Source organism: Protopterus annectens, chromosome 9.part0 (assembly GCF_019279795.1).
Source record: "Protopterus annectens isolate FY-2018-M chromosome 9.part0, PAN1.0, whole genome shotgun sequence".
Taxonomy (NCBI): domain Eukaryota; kingdom Metazoa; phylum Chordata; order Ceratodontiformes; family Protopteridae; genus Protopterus; species Protopterus annectens.
In genome coordinates this window covers 1,706,152,922-1,706,175,329 of record NC_056743.1, presented here as the reverse complement: position 1 = coordinate 1,706,175,329, position 22,408 = coordinate 1,706,152,922, and the positions used below count along the sequence as shown (strand labels likewise).

Genomic DNA, 22,408 nt, shown 5'->3' with positions numbered 1-22,408 from the left:
AGAAGTTACACAAGACTTGGCAAATTAACTGAATATTGTATCCTCGATACAAAGAACTTCAGCAAGTGGAGGGTATCTTGTCCCTCCCTGAAATCTTTTCAACAATGGCCATGTGTTAAAACATATGCATTTTACTTCATCATATCTTTCTTATACTTACAACATAAGCCTAACATATTTAAGCATGAGGGGTTTCAATCTGATCAGGATACAATTAAAATCTTAGCACGAGTCAATCTGCATAAACAAACTGCATATCCAGCTTAACAGGTTATATTTCACAAAAGTCCAGCTAGCAACTGTATCTTTCAGCTGTCATCTCTAACCCAGCGAAGATAAAGAAAAGGTTTGAAAAAAAAAAAACCACTACTGTGGAGTTATGCAACAGAGATGCAAGGTCAGCAAATATACAGTGGTACAGAATGGTTGTGGGAACACAAGACTGCCACTGTAACCATTCCTTATAGGAAAAATAGCACAAAGTGCTGGTGTGCAATTTCAGTGAAACAACTGGATGACCACAAATGGTGGTAAAAACTAATGCAATAATATGTCTTTTATGTCCGCTAATGGAACTCAAAGCAATCTCAGCATTTTTAACCAGTCACATTTACCATTCCTAATGTTAATGGACTTGTACTTCAAGAAACTGTGTTACTGCTCCCTTTTGTGAAACTTATTTGTCTCATTCCACATGGAGCTCAGACACTGGTAGGAAGGGTAAATGTGGCTTGCAGAGGAATAGCATTTAAATGAGCAATGTGTTACTCACAGCCACTAAGTTGGGTTGAAAAGAAAATGGACAAGGAAGTTTTAACAGCCAAAGAGTTAGTCAGTACTGAATTCCAAGAAACTGCTGTGAGTAACAGCATTTCAATGGCTGTTTTCTTTCTTTTGCAGTGCAAGTCAGTATACACGTTTCCTCCGTCTGTACCTACTAAAAGAAAATAAACAATGCACAATAAAGAATACTGTGTACAGGACTGCAATGTTCCTGTATTCCACAGAAAGGACTGCAAAGCTCCCACATTACCTATTATACATATATTACCTCCTAGTTTTACATAAATGCAAGCAGGAAAAATGCATGTGCACTGTTGAGAATGAGCCACTGTGTGTGATGATGTTAGTGATTTACCAGGCAACAAAAATCAAGGAAAATTTAATGACTCTCATGATCTTCCACAAAAATATCACCTGGGTACTTCACACAACACATAATCCTGGTCCACAGTTTAAGTAACATGAACAAAAAAAAAAGACACTTCTGTCACACAGAGATCAGTGGGGAAATCTTTAACTAGCATCACAATAAAAATCAATACTGACAAATTGATATCTCAGTTATGAACTATGGTTATACAGCATTTATGTCTACACTAGCAAAGAGAATAGCCAAGATGTTGCCAGAACTGACAGATATAGATAAATCTGGTTTGTGGTGGGGAGGCAAACATTTGACATTAAAAGAATGATGATGACCCAGGGAAGCAGAGTGCAAGACTTCCCAGCTAGTGTTAGTGGATCTTGATGCAGAGAAGACATTCATTACATTTAGCTGGGATTTTAGGAGTAGGTGGCAACGCTTGCATTTCTTGATAGATTAATGGGAATAATTAGGAAGACATATGAAAGGTCAAAGGCAAAAATCAAAGTGGGAGGGCTCTTCTCTCACAAACTGTGTCTAAATAGATGAACCAAGAAGGGGTGTCCTCTTTCTCCATTGTTATTTGCCTTACATTTAGAGCCAGTGGCAAAGAAAACAAGGGACACATGTATTCAAGGGTATAACTGGTATGGTACGCAAGAAAAATTAACCTTAATTGTTCCAGGTGTTTTACTAATACAAAACAAAGATAAAAAAGAAGTTATGTCAGTACTTATGTATTATCGCAACTACATTCTGAATGACTCACTCTGCAGCTGTGCTTATGCCGCGGACATTTACTGGCTGCATAATATTATTAAAACCAACAAATTCATTACTAGAGCGAAATGGTAAGTGAATCACCACTGTTTTAACTGCTGGCAGAACTGTTTTATTAAAGGTGGTTTAAAATCACGGGTGGTAATAAGAATCAGTGGTGAATTACGTTTTTAAGGCTTAACTGAAAACCAACCAAGGACATGAAGTTGTAATTGAAATGCATACATGTATGTGGTCGTTCTACTTTAGCGCTATCCAAAGTTTGACATGAACTCAGAATTCTCTCTAGTGTTTTTTGGTTTACATGAAGTACTTTATTGTCACTTTGGAGAACAACCTACCTCATTTTTTTGTCCATTTGAACTGAGCATAGGCTGCTATAACGTGTTTCTGAAAGTCGGAGGTTAGCAGAGCAACTGCTGTAAGGTTCTACCAAGTCATTATTTTGTGCAACTGTTTAGGTTCTGTTTTTTCCCCTTTCCTGCTGGAGGATGTTCTTAGGGTAGTTGGGATATGAATTTATGTTTGTGTAATTCGCTGTTGCCTTGGCCCCTTCATTATGTGAACATCAGATTGGAGCCACGCGACCCCTAACTCATGTCAAGTCATCGTACACCATTGGGAAAATCCGTTGGATTATGTGCCATGCAAGTGCAAGTACGGGCAGCCTACTACTTCTTATAGACAGAAAAGCAATAGCAAGGCTAGGAAATGTGTATAACTTTATGAGAATGCAGGGTGTACTCAAACAAGATACCAGTAGAAGGTTAAAATCGCACTTTCCTCGCCGATTATTAAATGTTTAAACATACAGCCAGTAAATGTCCGCGGCATAAGCACAACTGCAGAGTGAGTCGTTCCGAATGTGGTTGCGATAATACGTAAATACCGTTATGTCTTACCATAAAGTTCCATCTGTGTTGTCAATCTTCACTTATCCTTGACTGTGGGTTCAGTTCAGAACCTTGGGACAGACTACGCCGTTACTCCAGCTCATGCTTTCCAAATACTCTTGAGCTAAGCTCTACCCATAATGCTCCTCACAAGAGTACCTCAGATCGAGTTTGCAAACAATAGGGAAAGACATGGAATAATAGATCAGAGGTCATAACTGTGTATCTATAAAGAAAACCAATCTTTGGAGAGGTCGGATACACCAAGAGGCCTATAGGACAGGGGAAAGAGGGTGGAAATGTCAAGGATAAGTAAAGATCGACAACACAGATGGAACTTTATGGTAAGACAACTTCTTTATCTAATGTTGTCAATCTTTACTCTATCCTTGACTGTGGGATAAATTCCCTAACTACCTGAACCTTGGGAGGTCTCATGGAACAATACTCCCGAGCACCACTGAGCTGAATCATGCAAGTGCCTTAGACACCTGGTCCAGTCTGTAATAAGTACTAAAAGTATAAGAAGATGCCCATACTACTGCTGCACAAATATCATCTAAGGAAGTTCTGGCATGAAAAACTGCAGAGGCTGTTGTAGCACTCGTTGAATGTGCCTTTACAGGCCCCGATGTGTTTAAGCCACTTCAACCAGGGTAAATTTAGATACTGGACTGCCTAAAGAGACTGAAGAAAAGGCCATGAATAGACTCAGAAACAACCTTTGGTAAGAAGGAAGGATTTGTCCGAAGGGAAACTCTGTCCTTATGAAAGATTAAGTAGGGAGGGTTAACAGGACAAGGCTTGTATTTTTGATTATTCTTCTATCAGATGTGATAGCTATTAAAAACAAGGCTTTCCAAGACAAGAACTTTAAGTCAAAACTTGCGGAAGACTCAAAAGGAGGAGAGATCAGTGACTGAAGAGCAAGGTTCAAATCTCAAGGTGCAGAGGGTTCTTTATACAGAGGTCTGAGCATTAGGATCCCTTTCAAAAAGGCTTTACAAAGTTAATGTGACATAAGTGATGAACCACTGAAACCAATATGGAAGTTAGATATCACAGCAAGTTGCACCCGAATAGTAGGAGCTGATCAGCCTGTCTCAGAGTAAGGCTAAGAAGTCTAAAACTTTGTCTACAGGTGCTGCACACAGGTCAAGATTGCAGTCAAGTGACCACTTAGCAAACATCAGCCATTTGTTACGGTACAACTTTCTAGTTGAAGGTTTGTGGTGGGCCAGAATGATGGGTTGGACCAGGGAAGTGAGGGAGGGATGCCTGGCAGTCATGAGAACTGTAGAAGCAGGCATTGAACTTCAGATGTAGATTCGGATGAACCAGTCCCTCTGGGTGGAACAATAGGTCTGGAGCTGGGTCCAGTATCCAGGGTTTCCAAAGCAGATGAGGCCATAGGAAGGAAAACCCGACCTGTCAAGGCCAGAATGGTGCAATGAGGATTATTCTGTTCTTTGACCTTTTGGCTTTCTTTAGAAACTGACATATTAGTGGAGTCGGGGGAAAAAGCGTACAGTAGACCAGGGGACCAATCATGAAGGACAGCATCTCTGGGCGACTCCTCCTGGGGTGGGGATTAAGGCAAAGTAACCGCTGCACTTGTTGTTCAGAGGGAATGCACACAGATCACAGCAAGTGGAAAATCTTGTCCACCACCACTGGATTGAGAGCTCACTTGTGAGGCATGAGGATGGTTCTGCTCAATTTGTCCACAATCAAGTTGGAGTTCCACGGAATGTGAATTGCCATTAGAAAGCAGATGGACAAAATCGTCCATTGCCAAACTTTGACAGCTTCTCGACAAAGAGGGTAAGAGCTGTTTCTATTTTGTTTGTTGATATACCAGACTACAGACATGTTGTCTGTTTGAACTGCAATCATTCCCAAGGTGAGGGTATCTTGAATGGCTGCAATGCTAAGAGCACCGCCCTCATCTTTAGAACACTGATATGCAAGTTGGTCTCCAGCTGGAACCAAGTGCCTTGGTCTGTCTTTCCCAGATAATGCCCCCCCATCTGGGATGTGTCCGCTGTCACTATGGCTTGGGGTAGAGGAGGGGCAAAGGGATGGCCTGATAATATTTCATTGGAGTGAAGCCACCAACTTAGGTCTTCCTTGCAACAATTGGTGATCACAATTAGATGGGACACTGGTTGACTCAATAAGGACCACTGGGAGGCCAGAAGCCACTGAAGAATTCGCATGTGAAATCTGGCCAAGGGAACTAGAGTGATAGAAGCTGCCACTGACACTAGAGCCTGTAGAATGCTGTTACTTTCTTGATTCAAATGATCTGTCTCACTTGTGATCTGATTTTCTGGAGTCTTTCCAGGGGAAGTGACGCAAAGCCGGTGACTGTGTCGAGCATAGCTCCGATGAACTCCAGGTGCTGTGAATGTTCTAGAAGGGATTTTTCATAGTTTTATAGTGATTCCTAAGCTGGAACAAAAGAGAAGAATGTAATCTCATACCTTTAGGAGTTGACGCCTTGTGTGAGGTGTAAGGAGCCAGTCATCTAGATATGGAAGCTCTCGGAATCCTAGCAGTCTGAGATGGGCTTCTACCACTGCCATGCATTTGGTGAACACCTTGGGGGCTGTGGTAAGACCAAAGGGCAGTGTCCTGAACTGTTACTGACCAACCCAGCTGGAAGTGCAAGAATCTTCTGGATCGCCTGCTTATTTTTATATGGTAATACTCATCCTGAAGATCTAATGAGCACATATAATCATCTTTTTCCATGAACGGACGTATAGATTGAACAGAGACCATCTGGAATTTGGTTTGTTGAACTGATTTGTTCAACTGACTGAGGTCCAAATTTGGTCTCCAGTCCCATTTTCTTTGGCACTAAAAAGAATCTTGAGTAAATTCTTGAACCTCTCTGATCTGGTGGGACTGCCCGGATGACTCTTTTGTTGAGAAGCTTTTGAATTTCTAAGAATGCTGCCTCCCTGTGACTGGGTGAAACTTCTGGGATTCTTCTTGAATTCTTTGGTTCTTCTATCAGGGAAATTGTGTAACCTCTGGTAATGCTCCACTGCACCCATTTGTCCCTTGTTATTCCTAGCCAGGCAGATTGGTGCAGGGATAATCTTCCCGCGGCTGCCTCCAGAGGAAGGCAATTGTGCCTCCTTTCAGGAGCACTGACAGGAGTTATCAGGGAAGGAGTCCCTGGAACACAGATTTTGTGGGCCACTTCTGGCTCTTGGATGGTGTCTTCCATTATTACTTCCCCCTCTGATCTGGGGAAGTCATTGCCACGTGATTTCTGGAAAGGTCCTTGGATCTTTCTGAACCATAGCCTACCACTTCTCTGGTTCCTGGAATAGGGCTGTTGAGGAGTGGAGAAGCATACACCCACGTCAGAAAGGGTCTTCCCCATCTTTTTCACATCTGGCTAGAGTCTCTCTACCTTTGGGACCAAACAGGGATAATCTGTCAAATGGAGCGTTGAAGAAAGAAGACTTAAATGGCTCTTCAAACTCACGTAAGCGCATCCAGACGTGTCTCCTGATGGCTATGCCTGAACCCGTTGCTCTAGTTGTCCCTTTGGCAGCATGAGCAATTAGTCTCATGGACGAACTGGAAATAGATTCAAGGGTGGCAAGCTGAGAAGCAATTTTGTCTCGAACCCCTTCAGCTACTGCACCTGAAAGAGTATCTAAAAACTCTTTAATCAGATCTCTCTGAAGCCTGATAAAATGTGCCATACAGTTCAAGGTCCTGAGAGAGAAGGTCAATGAAGCATGTACGTGCTTCCCGAATCTATCCATACTCCTAGACTCCTTGTTAGGAGGATGGATAGCAGGACTTAACATCCGCAAGTTCCTTTATGGTGGCTGATGCTACCACCATGGCATCTACAGGACTACCTTTGGCCCAGTGTTGCTCATCTTTTCAGGCAGAGAGAATACGGTCAGGTCTCTTAAGGATCGGCTCAACAGTCAGGCATCTTCCAGGCCCACTGAGCAATCAGCTTAATAAGATCGTCAGTGGGTGGAGAGATCCAAGCGGTAGAAGGCTGGGCACGAAAAGCCTCTACGTATACCAATTCTTCTGAAGAAGGTTGAAGGGTAGTCCAGCCACTCCCCCTCTGTTTCAGGATTTCTACGATCTCCCAGAAGGAAACATATTCAGGGAGTGACTTAAGGGAACCATCCCCTTCACTGAAATCAGTATCTTCAGTGAAGGACTCTTCTGGGGAGTCCAAGTGCTTCCTCTTGCACTTCTTCAAAGGTACCTCTTTGGTGAGATGCTCCGGAGAGGTATCCGAAGCTGACACAACCAATGTGGTTTGATCATGAGACTTTTGTGCCCTCTGTCCCAGGGAAGAGACCGACAGAAGCTCCAGTCGAGGGGATGGACAAGATGTTTGGCATGACAGGAAAGGCACAGACTATTTGTCCACAATGGACAAGGCCCTCTCCAGGCCCCACTACACACTGGGGAGGTCACATCTGAAGCTGAAGCTAGGGTTAAAACTTACACATGCCGAAGCACAGAGAAGCATGGAGGGTTACAAAAGTATCGAACCCTGACCCGCAGAACCTGCAATGAAACCTCGATCCCGGGAGGTCTCCAGTTCCGACAAACCAGAGGAGCTCAGGGTTGCTATCAGTGCTTTAGAATGAGCTTGGATTGGCACCAAAACAATCAAAGCCAGGATGGCTGGTACCAGGGGCTCCGAAATCTCAGATGGAGTCAAAGGAGGAATAGGTATAGGTGTGGAAGAAGTTAAGGTTCCAGAGCTAACAATGCTTGGAACCATGGAAGGGGGCAATCCCCTTACTGCAAGGAGCTGATCCACCAGCCTCATAATATGGGATTCAGTTAAGACTCTTGGTGGATCAGACTGAAGATACTGAGGGAGATCTAGGTGGACATCTATCCAAGAAAGGACTGGGAGGACAGTCCATAAAAAGATCGACTGAAGGTGAATATCTAGTTTATGGCAAAGTTTTGAATACAAATTCCATTGGTGATTCTGTTACTGACACTGGAGCCAAAGTGGTCAATGTAGGTATCGAAGGCATCAACACCAAAGTAGTTGGTTCCAAAACGGGTACTGGGAATTGAGTTGGTTGAGCCACTGGTTCCAAAGGGATTCTAGGAATCGTGGGGGGTCTTAGCCAATTTAGTAGGTGGTTCTGACAAGCGTGCTGGAACCGACTGGCTTTTCTTTGATTTAGGAGATGATGATGAAGTGAAGAAGCGGGTGAACTTGCCTCCATTTTGGGCACAGATAAGGCCATGTCAAAGTCTGATTTGAGAAGACCTTTCAGAATAAGTTTATTTCTTCTGTCAATTAAAGCTCTATGGTGAAAACTGCGGCACACTGCACAGTCTTCCTGTAAATGAACAACTTCTATACAATAAACGCAAAGTATGTCCGTCAGAATTAGGTTGCTTTCTGTTGCATTTTTGGCACCTTTTAAAGCCTGAAGTCCCTTTGGCGGGTTTGTCAGCCATGACTATAAAAGTGGAACAGTCTCACACACACACACACACACAGCACAGAACTAGGGAAAAACTAGAGAGAATTTCTTTTAATAAAGAAAGCAATAATTTAAGTCAGAAAGGGAGTACCAACAATGGCACTTAAGGAATACCATAAGGTAGGGAGGGAGAAGTACCAACAATGGTACGTGAAAGATTAAAGAAAACGGTAGATAAATGAAAGTGATGACACACGCACACCAATAACTATCAACAAGAGGAGAGGACAGAAGAAATAGAAAAAAAGTGGACTTATTAATAAACAAAAAGAGTTAAACTTACAGTTTTTAAAGTTATTGCTGTCCCTCGAGAGCTAGAGGAGAGGTTCAGCAATACCCAAACTTAAGAGGAATTGAAAAGATTAAGTATTTAGGTGTTTGAATTAAAAAGGATTCTATTACGGCCGTAAAGGATATGTGGGAAGAGACTAAAGATAAACAATCGGAGAAGCTGGAAGTTTTTGACAGTGACTATGGATAGCAACAGACAAGCAATGAAAATGTTTCTAGTCCCTTTAATATTATACACGTCAGGAATATCAACCACATGAGATGATATGGACAATAACTAAGTACTGAAGGAATTTATTTGGGAGGGAAAGAGGGAAGAGTTAAGTGGAACAAGATGTTTCTATCCACAGAAAAAGTTTAGGACTACCAGATTTGAAGGGATACTTTAGAACGTACAGTTGTGTACCTACCATAAATGTAGATGTTCGAGTGTATTCACTGCTGCAGTCATTACAATTGGGTTATCCTGCTGGCAGGCTACCCACAGTCGGCCTGAGTTCCAAAGTCTAGGTCCGGCGTCGGTTGCTGTCACCTCTTCCCTGACGTCAGTGCGCCAGGGGTATATAAGATGCAGCCAACGTCATTTTCTTCAGTTTTTCTTGCCCCAGATGTCAGGTGCCCAAAAATGGTAGGCTGAATTATGCCAATAAGCATGCATGCACAAAAAACAACTTTTCCTTCATCTATAAGCAAATACACCACATAGGTTGTATAGAGTAGAAAAGTACAGTTAGGTCCCAGCAAAGAAAAAAGGGAGATGGTGGGAGGGTAACCTGGACTGCAACAGTGAATACACTCGAACATCTACATTTATGGTAGGTACACAACTGTACTATGTTCATCATGTTTCACTGTTGCAGTCATTACAATTGGGTTGAATCTCAAAGCTAAGGTTGGGAGGCTGGAGCTAAATAGGATTAGGAGTGGCTATAAAGGCCCTGCAGAACTGCAGTGGCAAAGCCTGCCCTGGATTTAGAGTACAGAGGTAAGTGATGGTGCTTTGTAAAGGTATGCACTGAACTCCAAGTTGCAGCCTCTAAGATGTCTTTGGTTGGTACTCCTCTGAGGAAGGCTGCTGAAGTGGCTGCTGCTCTGGTTGAATGTGGCCTAATGCCCTTAGGCACTGATTTGCCATGCTGTGAATAGCAGAAATGAATGCAACGGCCTATCCACTTTGAAATAGTCTGTTTAGAGATAGGCTTACCTTGTGATGCTGCAGCATATGCCACTAGAAGTTGATCAGTCTTTCTGAAAGCTTTAGTTCTGTCCAAGTATAAGCGTAGCTGTCTGTGAATGTCCAAAGAATGCAGAATTCTCTCACCCTTATTATGTGGGTTAGGATAAAAGGTAGGCAAATTAATTATTTGGTTTTGGGCCATTCTGGACACTACCTTAGGCATAAATGTAGGGTTTGTCCTCAGCGAAACCCTGTCAGGATGGAAAATGATAAAAGGTTCCACAGCCATGAGTGCCTGTAACTCTGAGACTCTTCTAGTGGAGGTTATTGCTAGGAGCTCAGCTGTTTTCCAGGATAAGAATTTTATGTCAGCTGCAGAGGCTGGCTCAAACGGAGGCAGTGTGAGTTTTTCCAAGACATAGTTGAGGTCCCATGCAGGTATTGGTGCTCTCCTTGGAGGTCTTATGTTTTTGGCCACTCTGAGGTACTGCCTCAGTAACGGATGAGACAAGATAGGTGGTTCTGTATTGTAATGAGCTGAAATGGCAGAGGCATGAATTTTAATTGATGAAAAGGAAAGGCCTTTATCCAGCATCTCAGTTAAGTATTGCAAAATCTGAGGAATATTTGGAACAATCGTGTCGATACCTTGTGCTTGGTTCCAAGCGCAGAATCTCTTCCATTTGTCTGCATAAGATTTTCTGGTGCTAGGCCTCCTGGCCTCCAAAATAACATCCATTACTGCTTTAGAGAGATGTGTCTTGAGAGGCTATATTATCTGCCATGCCGCCAGGTTTAAGGTTTTGAGTTGGCTGTGCAATATCTGGCTGTCTTGTTGGGTCAATAAGTGAGGAATTTGAGGTAATGCCCAGGCTGGGCAGTGAGACAAGCTCTTTAGGATTGGGTACCAGTGCTGGCAGGGACAGTCTGGGGCAATCAGTATCATTTTTGGTTTCTCTTGTCTGACCTTGAGGAGTACCTTGGGGAGGAGAGGCAGAGGAGGAAAGGCATATACTGTTAGATTTTTCCAGTTGAAAGATAGAGCATCCACTTTCCATGCTTGCTTGTGATAAGTCCTTGTGCAGAATCTTTGTAGTTGGTAGTTGTGAGGGGAAGCAAATAGGTCTATGTCCGGGCATCCCCAGGTCCTTGTTAACATGCTGAAGACTTGTGGATCCAATTTCCACTCGTGGGGATCCATTAGGTTTCTGCTTAGTTCGTCTGCCAGAGTATTTTTCCTTCCTGGCAGGAATTGAGCTTGCAGATGTACTTGGTATGTCAATGCTGTGTGCCACAAGTTCATGGCTAGCCTGCAGAGGGGCTAGGAATGTGTGCCTCCTTGCTTGTTTATGTACCACATGACTGTAGTATTGTCCGTCTTTATTAGTAGCTGTCCTGGATGAAGTTGATCCTTGAAGGCTGTTAGGGCATTCTGAACAGCTAGCATCTCTTTTTGACTGATATGTAGATGCATTTGACTTGCGGACCATGTGCCCTGAATACATCTTCCTGCCATATGGGCCCCCCAGGCATAATCTGATGCATCTGTTGTCAATGTCTGCCTGGCTGTGGGTACGGTGAATGGCTGTCCCGTGTTGTGGTGACAGGCTTTTGCCCACCATCGAATCTCCTGTTGCAGGCAAGGAATGAGGGTAATTAGCAATGTTGAGTCCAAACACTTTTTAGATACCATTGAAGTTTCCTCATATGCAGTCTTGCATATGGAATTAGCAGGATGCCATGAAACCCAAGGCCTGCAGAATTTTTCTTGCAGATAACTGGGTCTTTGTTGCCAACATTTTGAAATAAGTAGTCAGCTGTCTGTGTCTGTCTGGCGTGAGATAAGCCATATGGGCAGTTGTATTTAAGCTTGCACCCAGGAATATTATCTCTTGAGAGGGTACAAGTTTTGATTTCTTCTTGTTTACTGTGTACCCTAGACTTGTCAGTAATCTTTTTACAAATGCCAGATGCTGTAGTAGAATGTCCTTGTTCTCCGCTTGAATAAGGCAGTCGTCCAAGTAAGGATATATTTGTATTCCTCTTTGTCTGCAAAATGCAATTACTGGTGCCAGGCACTTTGTGAAGACCCTGGGCGCAGTAGATAAGCCAATGGTCAGTGCAGAGAATTGGTAGTACATTGAGCCAGCTTTGAATCTGAGGTATCTTCTGCACGTTTCTCTGATTGGGACATGCAGGTATGCCTCTTTTAGATCTAAAGTCACAAGCCAAGCCTTCTTGCCCAACATGGGCAGAAGCTGCTGTAGACTCAACATTTTGAATTTTGGAATATCCAGATATGCGTTTAGAATAGATAGGTCCAGTACTGGTCTCCAGGCTTTGTCTTTTCTGGGTACCAAGAACAGTCTTGAATAGAATCTGTGACCCTGCTCTTGTTCTGGTACTTGTTGAATGGCTCTCATGTCCATGAGGGATGAAACTTATTTTTGTGCCTCTGCCCATTGATTGCGTGGCAGGTCTGGCATACCGTTTTGCCTTGGCAGGGTGTGAAAGTGGAACCTGTAGCCTTGTGAAACTATATTTAGAACCCATTTGTCCTGGGTGATCATGTGCCAATTTTGTGAAAATAGTGGTAGCTTTCCCCCCAAAGGGGCTGTCAAAAGATAAGTGCTTGGTGCTGAAAGTGGAAAGTCATTTAGACTGTTTCCTGTATGGCTGTAATTTTTCATCTCTGCTCTTGGAGGTAGAAGCAGCCCATTGTTTAGGCCTGTATGAGCCTTGGGGCTGTGATCTGCGTCTGGGGCGTCTGTATCTGCCCCTTTGTGGTCTATCTGACACTGGAAAGGACCAATTTTTTGTAGGCCAGTTCCTGCTAAATCTGGGAGGCTGTACCTGCAAGAAATCCTTGACTGTTTGCATAGATTTAGCCTTGTCCTCCATTTTCTTCAACACCTCTTCTGCTTTAGCATCAAACAAAGTATCATGCTGTAAAGGAATGTCTAATAGTTTTGCTTCCACATGATCCGGCAAATTTTGTTCTTTTAACCAAGCATGCCTCCTAATGACAGAACCTGTAACAGTGGCCCTTCAGGAGGCCTCAAGAGAATCAAAACCACATTGCAAAGTATGCTTTCCAACTTGTTCAGCTGCATGCAATAAATCCTGCATATCTTTATTGTCTGCACATTCTGCATTTGCTGGCATTTTCTGTATAAGATATTGCTGATACTTAAGCATATGAAATTGGCAATTTAAAGCTCTTACAGCCAAGGTAGCAGATGTATAAATCGTTTTGCCCCATCTGTCTAGGGCCCTAGAATCCCTATCAGAGGGGATAGGGTTTTTTGCAGTAGAAGCCTTGACCCCCTTTGGGACCCTGAGAGATGGTTTCTGGGTCAGCTGCAGGGTTCTTATAGAGAAATTTATGTGAATCAGGGAACCCTGCAGTATCTGTCTGGCTTAACAGGGGCTGGTGGTAGAGTCTGGAGAAAAACTGAACTCTGTAAATACATCATCTACAATGTCTAAAACAGGTCGGATAGCAAGGGGCCTGTGCTAGCGCAATAAAATGAAATCTCTGAGCCTTTTCTTAGATTCTGAGTAATCTTGGCTCTCCCAGTGGAAATGCTCCCTCATAGTATGCAGTGTTTCCCCAAAAGAATAATCCTCAGGAGGAGAGGCTGAAGGGATAGATTCTTCAGCATCAGAATCCTCATAGGGAGGAATAGAGTAATCCTGTTCAGAGGAGGAATCAGAGGAAATAGAAACCTGGTCTGAAAATTCATATTCTAACTTTTGCCTAGGCCTCTTTTCAGGAGGGGGATGGGAATCCCTGATCAAAGTAATAAGGTCTTCGGCCATTTTAAGCATCTGTTTATTAGGCATGGAGGCCTGTCCAGGTGAATTCTGTACTTGTTTCTTTGTCTTTAGAGCTGCTTTAGTCTTTGTCTTTGTAGCTGAGGTAGGTTTCACATATAACTGTGTAGGCCTGAAAACACCCTCAGAAGCCGATGCCTGCTCAGTGGCTCCAGACCCATCTGAGGGAATAGTTTCTGAGTGTCCAGTACCTTGAGTTTCCAGAGGCCCAGTCGGTTCCACGTGGGATTCGGAAGCGGCCTGTGGCTCTAAGGTAGCAGGCATCAGGGGCTGCGAAAAGCACCTCACTGAGAACTGGCGAACCGGCGACAGGCCTAGAAGAAGCCTCGTCGTCGGTTTTGGATCTCGGATACAGTACAGTTTTGTACCTACCATAAATGTAGATGTCCGATAGGAATGCATCTGCAGTCCTTACAAATGGGTTGTCCTGTCGTCAGGCAGCCCTTCGGTCGGCCAGATTCCAAAGTCTGGGTCCGGCTTCAGCTGGTGTCGCACTTCACCCGACGTCATCGCTGCAGTTTTTCGGGTATAAAGGCATCAGCCGACGCCATCTTCCTCAGTGTTTCTTGCCCCAGATGCCAGGTGCCCTCTTGGATGGCTAAATTTGGATAAATGCCAATGTTTCCAAATAGTAGAGAGCAAACACATAAAATAAGCATGTATGTACATATATACAAACAAATACACCATAATAGATCCCCCCCAAGCTAGCTGAAGGATGGCAAATACCCTAGGAGTACCTCAGAGGGGAAGGTGGGTGGGTAATCCTGACTGCAGATGCATTCCTATCGGACATCTACATTTATGGTAGGTACAAAACTGTACTATGTCCTTCAAGGATGCATCTGCAGTCCTTACAAATGGGTAGAATACCATAGCTAAACTAGGGGAGGAGGAAAAAAGTAGAGATTATGGTGTAGCTAGGATCCCTTGCAAAACAGCAGTGGCAAAACCTGCTCGGGATCTAGAGTATAAAGGTAAATTGTAATGCTTGGCAAATGTATGCACGGAGGTCCAAGTAGCAGCCTCTATAATGTCCTTGGTAGCCACTCCTCGTAAGAAAGCTGTGGTAGTGGCAAGTAGCCCTTGTGGAGTGAGGCCTGATGTTCTGTGGAGTTTTCTTTCCATGGTAGGAGTAACAAAATTTAATGCAATTTCCTATCCATTTGGAGATTGTCTGTTTTGAAATTGGTTTTCCTTCCTTTCCTGTTGCATATGCTACCAGAAGCTGGTCAGTTTTTCTATTGGACTTGGTCCTGTCCAGGTAGTAGCGTAATTGCCTATGTACATCCAAGGTATGTAAGAGTCTTTCTCCCCTGTTCTGTGGGTTGGGGAAGAATGTAGGTAGGTGGATAGCCTGATTTAATGACACTCTGGATACCACCTTAGGCATGAATGTAGGATTTGTTCTCATGGACACTCTATCTTGATGGAAGATCAGGAAGGGTTGCACTGCCATTAATGCCTGTAGTTCAGAGACCCTTCTTGCTGAAGTTATTGCCAGCAGGAAAGCAGTCTTCCAGGATAAGTATTGTAATTCTGCTGTTGCTGCTGGTTCGAAAGGGGGAAGTGTCAATTTTTCTAGCACAAAGTTCAAGTCCCATGCTGGCAATGGTGGTTTCCTAGGAGGTTTTACAGTTTTAATTCCTCTCAGAAACTGTCTGAGCAGAGGATGAGAGAAGACAGGAGGATCCAAGCTGTATTCTGCTGAAATAGCTGATGCATGTATCTTGATGGAAGAATAGGACAGGCCTGTATGGAAGAGCTCTGCCAAGTACTCCAGGATGTTGGCTATGTTTACCAGTGTCACATCTTTTCCCTTTGCAGTACTCCAAATGAGATATCTTTTCCATTTTGCTGCATAATTCTTTCTTGTTGAAGGTCTACGAGCCTCCAGGATTATGTCTTTAACCCTTTGGGATACATGTGGGTTAATTGCTCTTATGTAATGTTCCAGGCAGTCAGCTGCAGAGTTTTCAGGTTTGGATGCAGGATGTTGTAGTTGTTCTGTGTTAACAGTAATGGGATCAGGGGTAGTGTCCATATTTGTTCCCGAGACATGCTCCTCAGCAATGGGTACCAATATTGTCTTGGCCAGTCTGGAGCTATCAGAATGATCCTTGGACGGTCCTCTTTGATCTTCAGAAGCACCTTGTGCATCAAAGGAAGTGGTGGGAATGCGTATGCTGTCAGAGTTTTCCAACTGAAAGATAGGGAGTCCACCTTCCAAGCAAGTGGGTGGTATGTCCTTGTGCAGAATTTCTTGAGCTGGTGATTGAGTGGGGATGCAAACAAGTCTATTTGTGGTAATCCCCATTTTCGTGTAATGGCTTTGAAGATGTCCGGATGCAGCATCCATTCGTGGGCATCTGTGGTAGTTCTGCTTAATATGTCTGCTAGAATGTTTTCTTTTCCCGGTACAAAAATTGCTTGTAACTGAAAGTTGTAGCTCAGAGCCACATGCCATAGGTCCAGTGCCAGCCGGCATAGAGGATATGAATGTGTGCCTCCCTGTTTGTTGATGTACCACATAACTGTGGTGTTGTCTGGTTGTCTGTCCTTATCATCAACTGACCTTCCTGGAGAAACGGTCTGAATGACTGAATTGCCAATTTTACTGCCAGCATTTCCTTTAGATTTATGTGCAGGCGCAGCTGGTCTTGAGTCCATAAGCCTTGTATGCACTTGCCCAGCATGTGTGCCCCCCATTCGAGGTCTGAGGCATCTGTAGTGATGGTTTGGCTTGGTTGACTGTTGCAGAAGGGCAATCCTGTGTTTGATTGACAGGCCTGAGCCCACCATAGGAACTCTTGCTTCAGGCATGGGATTATTGGAATTTTGGTTTCTAGGCTGTGCTTGTGTTGGGACCACAAATTCTTCAGGTACCACTGTAGCTTTCTCATATGCAGTCTGGCATGAGGGACCAGAATTATGCAGGATGCCATGAAGCCTAGGGCTTGTAGTACTTTTCTTGCAGTTAGATGGTTCTGCTTTGTTAATGCCAAGAAGTAGAGAGGTAGTTGCTCTTTCTTTTCTGCAGTTAGGAATGCCATTTGTTTTGAAGTGTCCAGCTCTGCACCCAGAAAGGTTATTCTTTGGGATGGAATCAGCCTTGACTTTTTTATATTGACTGTATATCCCAGGGCTTGTAACAGGTAAATGACTCTTTGTAAGTCTTCTGTTAGCTTGCTTTTGTTGTCCGCTTGTATCAGGCAGTCGTCCAGGTAGGGATAAATTTGGATCCCCTGAAGTCTGCAATGAGCAATTACTGATGCCAGGCATTTCGTGAACACTCTGGGCGCAGCAGACAAGCCAAAGGGCAATGCTGAAAATTGATAATCCTCTGATCCTGCAAGAAATCTGAGGTATCTTCTGCAAATTGGTCGAATGGGGACGTGCAGGTATGCCTCCTTGAGATCTAGAATTACCAGCCAAGACTCCTTGCCCAGCATGGGAAGAAGCTGCTGTAGGGTCAGCATTTTGAATTTTGGAACAATGAGGAATGTGTTTAAAGCGGACAGGTCTAGAATAGGTCTCCATTTGTTTTCTTTTCTTGGTACCAGGAAGAGTCTGGAGTAAAATCCCTTTCCTTGCTCCATAGATGGTACCTTTTCCACAGCTCTCATTCTTAATAGTTGAGATATTTGCTTTAGAGCTTCTGCCCTTTGAGTAGGTGGTAGGTTTGGCATTCCTCTCTTTCCTGGTACAGTATGGAAATGGAACCTGTAACCTTGGTCTATAGTTTGCAAAATCCATTTTTCCCTTGTGATGCAATGCCAGTTCTTTGAAAATAAGGTTAGCTTTCCACCTAAGGGTGCTTCTAGTTGTTCCCTGGTAGGCGGTGCCACTGCCAAGTCACTGTGATTGAGTTGTCGTAGTGGTGGTGGCTGCGTCTGTGCCTCGCTGGTTGTTACCTTGCCACTGGCGTCCCCTGTAGGCACCCCTGGATTGGTTTCTGCCTCTAGAACGCCTATTCCTGCCTCTCTGTGTCTTAGATGAGTCCCGAAAGGACCAATTCTTGGAGGGCCAATTCCTGCTAAACCTTGGAGGTTGAACCTGTAAGAAATCTTTCACTGTTTGTACAGATTTCGCCTTCTCCTCCATCTTTTTTAGTACCTGCTGTGCAGGGGAACCAAATAAATTGACCTTGTCCATGGGTGCATCCAAAAGCTTTGATTTGACATGGTCTGGTAATGCCTGTTCTTTCAACCATGCATGTCTCCTGATAACTGTGCCAGTCATGGCTGATCTAAAGGAAGCCTCCAGTGCATCATAGCCACATTTTAAAGAATGGTTACTAACCTGCTGTATGTTATGTACCATTTCCTGAACATATTTTTTATCTAAAGATTCTTCAGAGGACAGCTTTTTAGTTAACTGGTCAAGCATAAACTCTTGATATTGAATCATATGAAATTGGCAGTTCAAAGCCCTTGCTGACAAAGTAGCAGAGGTGTAAACTTTTTTACCCCATCTCTAAGGACCTAGATTCCCTTTCAGAGGGAGGGTTTTAGTAGAAGTAGCTGCTACAGCTTTAGGGCCCTGGGAGATAGTCTCTGGATCTGCAAAGGGAGCCTTATATAAATGGTGATGAGTGTCCGGGACCCTGTAGAACCTATCGGGCTTAGCAGGAGCCGGAGGTAATGAATCAGGAGCAGTGCAAGCATCATTAAATGCATCATCTACAACAGAAAGAACTGGAGGTATAGCTAAAGGCCTATGTTGTGGCAAATGTAGAAAGGTTCTAAGCCTTTTTCTGGAGTCTGAGAAATCTTGGCCCTGCCACTGAAATTGTTTCCTCATAGCATGCAAGGTTTCCCCAAAGGAAAATTCCTCAGGTGGAGAGGCTGAAGGAAAGGACTCTTCAGCATCAGAGTCTTCGTAAGGGGAATAAGGAGCCTCAGGAGGATCTGTATGTTCTGAGTCATCAGAGGAATCATCTGTGGATACTGGCTCAGGGGGCTCTGCTCTAGGCCTCTTTTCTGGAGGTGGGAGAGAGGTCCTGTCTGGATGAGGCTGGGATCCACGAATTAAAGAAATTAGATCCTCAGCCAAAGAAAGCATATGGGAGCTGGTGCTGGGCCTGTGTGAGGGGGGTTTGGCAGGCACCGTTTTTGAAACTTTGGCTGCTTTAGCCCTGGCAAAGGCCTTAATAGACATGGCTGCTGGAGGCCTAGCAGCTCCATGTGCAGGGGTTGAAATATCCAGGGGAATAGTGTCTGATAATTCCTGAGAAACCGCAACAGAAGGTTGGATTTCAGAAGCCGATTCTACCAGGTTAGAGGAGGCCTCGGTAGAAGGCATGGTTTCGGCTGAAGAAAGAACCGCTTGCTCGGTTTCGGCCGAAACCGAGACACTCGCGGTTTGCTTAATCGCGGTTTCGGCCGAAACCGCGGACCGCGAGTGTCGGTCCTTTACTTTGCGTTTTTTTTAAATTTGAGTTGTCGGAGGATCCGACGGCATAATATAGGCAAAATCAGAGCCGAAAATCTGTTCAGCAAACTCCGACCGACGTCTAAGCATCCGTCGGTTAAAAGAAGCACAGGCTAGACAAGCTGCTACGTCGTGGTCTGGGCCTAAACAATGTATGCAGTAGGAGTGGAAATCCTTATGAGGTATTTGTTTCCCACAAGATAAACAGTTATTCACTTTCTCTGACATCGGCTGAGGCTAGAAAGAGTCCCCAATGGGGTACTTAGCTTTTTAGAAGTCTTCGAAGTAGTATTCGGTAGTAGTAATCTCTGGATCTGACCGACCGGCACTTGCGAACAGCTTCTGCTTCGGGTGCCACGCGGCAAGAAAAACTGAGGAAGATGGCGTCGGCTGATGCCTTTATACCCGAAAAACTGCAGCGATGACGTCGGGTGAAGTGCGACACCAGCCGAAGCCAGACCCAGACTTTGGAATCCGGCCGACCGAAGGGCTGCCTGACGACAGGACAACCCATTTGTAAGGACTGCAGATGCATCCTTGAAGGACATCTTTCCTTTTCTTTTTCTTTTTGTTTTTTGTAAACTCCGGTAGTCGGCTGATCTGACGGCATTATATAATTAAATCTTCTGTCAAAGTAATGAAATGCAAAATAGTACCGACACTTAATAGTGCGTTGGCTAAATCTAGCACAAAACTGACAACTAGCAACGTTATGGTCAGGGCCTAGGCAAGGAATACAGTAAGAATGAAAATCCTTATGAGGTATTTGCTTCCCACAAGAAATACAGTTATTAACTTTTTCTGACATCGGTCTGGAGCATGAAAAAAGTTTCACCAACGGGGTACTTAGCTTTAATGAAGACTTCGGATCTGAAATTCGAATTTGAAAACTTCAGGAGTCAGCCGACCAGCACTTGCGAACTGCTTTTGCTTTGGGCACCGCGCGGCAAGAAAGACTGAAGAAAATGGCGTCGGCTGCGTCTTGTATACCCCTGGCGCACTGACGTCACGGAAGAGGTGCCAGCAACCGACGCCGGACCTAGACTTTGGAACTCAGGCCGACTGCAGGTAGCCTGCCAGCAGGATAACCCAATTGTAATGACTGCAACAGTGAAACACAATGAACATCTGCACAGTTAAAAGTAAAAGTAAACTTAGTTTGTGACCGTGCAGACAACAAATAAAGCATTTAAAACCAAAATAAAACTGGCTGACATAGTGTTATACACAAGTACTTTGGGTGTATGTTCAATAAAGTGTAATTCATTCATAGGAAAACTGAAAGTTTATTAAGTTGGTTAAGTGCATTTGCCCTCAACAGTAAATAGGACTTGATCAGAACCATGTCAGACCACATTACAGACCATTTAAATAAGTAATTAAAAAAGTCACATGTTGAAACACAACCAATAGCTGTTCATAAGTAGAATAGCTAACCTAAAAACACAGTAAATAAACTGATTATTAAAAAACATAATACATATTTGGCAATGGAACACAGTGTGTCAAAACATGATAAAACCAAGAAATGAAAAACAACCCTATAATCTTGCAGTTCTAGATTTTAAAACAGGAACAACAGAAAAATGGTCATTTAAACACAAATTACTGGAAGCATTAAGTCTCAGCTGCCAATCAATTCAGTTCTTTTAATTTTGTTTTCCCAAGAGCCACCCTGTTGATTAAAAAGAACCACTTCCACAATACCAAACTTAAAGTTCCACTATTTACAATCCTGCGTGTATTTAAACAGAGTGTTGTTGACGTTATTCATGATGACAGCATATAAATGCTCAAAAATCCTTCTCCTAAAATTACACTTGTTTTTCCCAATATAATATTTTGAACATCCTAAACAAAGTGCTATATAAAACACAGCTTTAGAAACACAATTCACATTGTTTAAATATGATGAAAGGAAAAAAACATCCAAGTGTATACAATCAGTTTTTAAAATGTAAAGGCACAGCCCACAGGTGCCATATTTTCTTGTACCTTTAGGGTGACTGCAGAACAAATTCTAGGGTGTTCAAATAAATATCTGAAATTACAGCCAGTTTTAAATACGAATTTAGGTGCATTGCCTAAAATATCAAACACTACGTCATTCACTTTAAAGATGTTCCAATTATTCTGAATCATATATGTCCTTACCCATTTGAGAAGAGGAGTTGCTCGTAACAACTAAAGCTTTGGTAAAAGAATTGTTAATCTCATGTTCACCTAACTGGTTTTTAATAGTGACTACTAAATCCACACTTAACAATGCTGTGTATATAGCACCCCAGCTCTTTACAATCTCATCCCAAGTTTGTGTTTAGAACTTGTGATGGTAATTTCTGTCAAGAAACATTTTTAAGACTTTGTCGGTTTCAATGAGAAAAATATTGAAGCCTGAACACAGTCTTGCCACCATAAACAGATGACCCTTGAAAAATTAGTGAGTTTTGAGTGGCAACTAAAGAAGCCCAAGTAGTTGTTTGAGAAATTGGGCTTCCTATATATTTTCAATGCAAATTCTTGCTTGTCAGTGCTTTTAAATATAGTCATATCTAAATAATTAATACTAAAGTTAGAATGTTTGTAGGTGAAAGTTAGAGGTGAGTCTATTTGGTTGATATCAGTCACAAATTCATCACAAATCTGAGTCCTTCTACAAAATAAAAATGTCATCCAGGTAATGTAAAAAGAGGTGCAATTATGTTTACAGTCAGAATTAAAAATAAATCAACTTTCCCAACTGTATGAAACCAAGTTTGCATAAGCGTGGGCACAATTTATTCCCATGGCAACCCCTTTAATTTGATGGTAGCATTCCCCTTCGTAGAAAAAAAATATTAGTAAGAATCAAGTCCATAAACTCTACAATGACATTAATCATCTGGGAATCAAGTTTTGTCAGTTCAACAATAGCTGAGTGAAATAACTCCAAGCCTATCTGGGAATACTTGTGAATAAGTCTACTACAGCAATAGTTGAAAAACCACAATTACCACTAAAATAATTATGTCTGACCTTAGTTAAAAATTCCGATGAGTCTTTCAAAATGTATTCAGTAGAAAAAATATCATCCTTTACCATATGGTCCACAAAAACCTCTAATGGGTAAGTTTTTTTGTGCAGCTACCATCAGTCTGTAAGGTGGTGTCGTAATATCTTTATGGACTCTGGGGAAGGCACATCAATTTCGTTAATAGATGTGATCTCGTAATAAACTACTTTAACAAAGAAAATTATTCTTTTATGCTGGGATCTAAAAATGTAACTGCCTAGACATAATATTAAGGCTAGTTTAATGTAGTTTGCCACGAAAAAAAGCAACTACAAAAAAAAAAAA

General features: G+C 43.0%; 1 protein-coding gene across 2 annotated transcripts in view; it reads right to left on the bottom strand.

Annotated features, from left to right (window-relative positions):
* The window catches only part of TYK2 (tyrosine kinase 2), a 2,798,586-nt gene that overhangs the window by 1,617,172 nt on the left and 1,159,006 nt on the right, over positions 1-22,408 (bottom strand). The window lies entirely within an intron of this gene.